Source organism: Emydura macquarii, unplaced genomic scaffold (assembly GCF_026122565.2).
Source record: "Emydura macquarii macquarii isolate MOO-44397 ecotype Brisbane River unplaced genomic scaffold, CSIRO-AGI_Emac_v2 contig_1363, whole genome shotgun sequence".
NCBI lineage: Eukaryota > Metazoa > Chordata > Testudines > Chelidae > Emydura > Emydura macquarii.
Genome location: NW_027131500.1, coordinates 10,336,235 through 10,339,214, shown reverse-complemented (window position 1 = coordinate 10,339,214; position 2,980 = coordinate 10,336,235).

Here is a 2,980-nt window from a genome sequence, read left to right as displayed (position 1 = left end):
CTCAAAGCTCAAAATTACTAGAGTATTCCAAAATTTCTGTTTGCTAAAAGCAGCTCCACAGTAGTCCTTTATAAAACTTTTGAAGCCTCATTGGTAGTGCAGAGCTATCAAAAATACAACTATATTGTTGTTACAGGTGATCGTGACTGGATTATACCCCTATTTAACTACCTTGATGTTAGAACAACTTGCACTCTCACTGGTTCTATTTTACTGCTTTATGAATGGTACTGAATGCTTATAATTCTTTGGACCTTTATCCATTTTGCTTAATCTATGAAAAGAGAGCTGGAAGTAAAGTCAAGCAATAGTTAACAAACATTGTGCATTCTAATGGATAAGAATTATAAATATTACAGGTAAAAATAGACATGTGGGGGGGGGAGAAATCTTTTAAGTGGAAGACATCTCATTTCACAGTGCGTCGTCTATCAAACTTTGCAGTGCAAGCGCAAATGTTCCCCAAATAATAACTCTGCTCATGTCATTGCACAATATGTCTTCTTCACAAACTAAATTACTTTGATATTTGCCCAACAAGTCTTCCAATTTCTCTTCAAAGACATCTGAATTATTGAAGGCTTATTTTCCCCCACCCATTTTTACTTTGAGAGTGAGAGCAAGCCTTCAGAAATGGTTTGGCAGCATGACCCTGACCATTAACATACAAATAATGTATAGCTGGTCTATATTTCAAGAGGTATGATTGGACCTGTAAAGGTATATGAACAAATCTGTTTGTTATTTAATCCTCATCCACACAAAAATAATCAAACTAGCACCAGCCTGTGAAAGATAAACCAATAAATCTTGGGAAGAACCATGGAAACCTTCAATATTTGCTTTGAGAAAGTAGTGAATAAAGTATATGTATCGGTTAAAAAATATTGATGGATAAACCCATCTTTTCTAAATACTGAGGCAGTGTGGCTGTTAGACTTTATTGATGCTGACATGATGGTCATTTTTATTTTGGCAACAAATCATAGTATGACAGATAAAAGAGTATTAGGTGATAAATCATCAGGGAAGAAGATACATATCACTTTCAGAAAATATCTTCTTTGCAGAATAATATTTACATGCCATTTACATATTAAATCAGGGAAACATATTGTGTAGTATTCTTTGGAAGCTAAACTGGTTTGTCTTACACACACACCTCTGTCTAAACTAACAGGGGAGAGGAGACTGGAGTTTAAACCAAAACATATTTCAGTAACCTGATTTTGGGGAAAGAGGGATGCATTGCATTTCTGCCACTGCTACATACCAAAAATGTATTCTGTGTCCCCATTTCTTAAATAAATTATTCAAAATGCTGAAACTACAAACTTTTAAAGGTACATTTATAAAGAGAAAGTGTGGTCTAGTGAATAAGGCACTATATTAAGTTAGGTGATCTGGATTCTATTCGGAACTTTACTACTGATCTGCTTTGTGATCTTGGGCAAGTCATTTCATCTTGCTTTGCTTATTTTCTTCCTACCCCTATGTCTGTCTTATTTATTTACTTTGTGAGCTCATTAGAGCAGGGACTGTCTCTTACTCTTATTTAGACTGCATAGCACGATGGGGCCTTGATATCTGTTGAGGCCTTTAGGTAAAATGTAATACAAATAAATAAATAACAATAACTGCACAGACTTGCCTTACAGATGTGTCATGAAGTACAATTTACTTTTAAAGAAGTGAAGCCATTTAATTCTACAGGAAACTCCCATGATGGGCAGTAGAGGGGGAGGATGTATGGAGGCCTGTTGGGCAGTGGGATCAGATTTACATGAGCTCCCTATCCCTAATGAAGCTTTATAGAGCCACACTGCAGAGTGGTGAGGAATCGGTCTGCACGCCTTCATGTGCTGACTTGATAACTAAGCCAGAGTGGATGTGAAACCAGGGGTTGGGTATTGGTCCTGCATTCCCCTTTCTCTTACATTACAGGGGGTCTGTGAACACCAATAACAGAGTGCTATATTATATTTGATCAAATGGAGCCAGGATTTTATCTGTACTGTTCAACACATCTAGACAATCCTCCTCATCTACAGTAATGGAATAATAGCTATTTTCCTGTTTATTCAGATCAACAACTCCACTACCTGTAGATCTGTGGTATTTTTTTTTCAACCCGCACTCTGTTTCCATTCTTTTCTTCTCAAAGCAATTCCCAGCCAGTTAGAGGAGGAACACAACCATACACAAATCTACAACAAATATGCATCTGCATAAGACCCAGGCAGGAAGACTGTTTTAGGCTGTGCTGGGGAAAACACATTCAACTGTAGTGACTACTATGTCCTAAAAAGTGTAGTCTGTCCTTTCCTTAATTACATTCTCTGTGAACTAACAGCTGCACAATATTGATGGATTCTAGGCATACCCCGTACTTGCTCATTCGTCATCCCCTTCATTATGGTGACCACCACTGGCAATGCTAGCCATCCTCTACTTGGGCTCAAGAAGCATGAGCAGACCCATTCTGTCTTCCTACATGTGTATGGTGTAAATGTATAGAGGGAGAAGATATGCACTGGAGGGGCTAGGGGTTTTGCTGTGCATTCTCCTCATTCTACGCACCCACTTGTGTACACCCTGCAAATCCTGCTACCCATAGACATCAGGAAGGGGTGAGAATTCCTAGCCAAAGCTTACAGCTCAACTCTGAACACTTTGACGCTGCTTAATACATACATAACAGTGGTTCTCACAATGGTTAACTGCAGTTCCTGTTGACACATCATAATCCCTTTTCCCTTCAGCCTAAAAAGAGAACTAGGTTAAAGTTTCTTTATAGATAAAGACATGTTATCAGTGTCTGTGATGAACAAACTCCACTATGGGTCAGAAGGGGTTAAGGAGAGTTTGTAGGCTCAATCAGCCTCTCCTCCCCTCCCCACACACACCTGCAGTAGTCATCAAGCCTTGAAAGAGGAGCGATTAGGGCTAAACCCAGATCAGCTGGGGGCTGACTGGGACG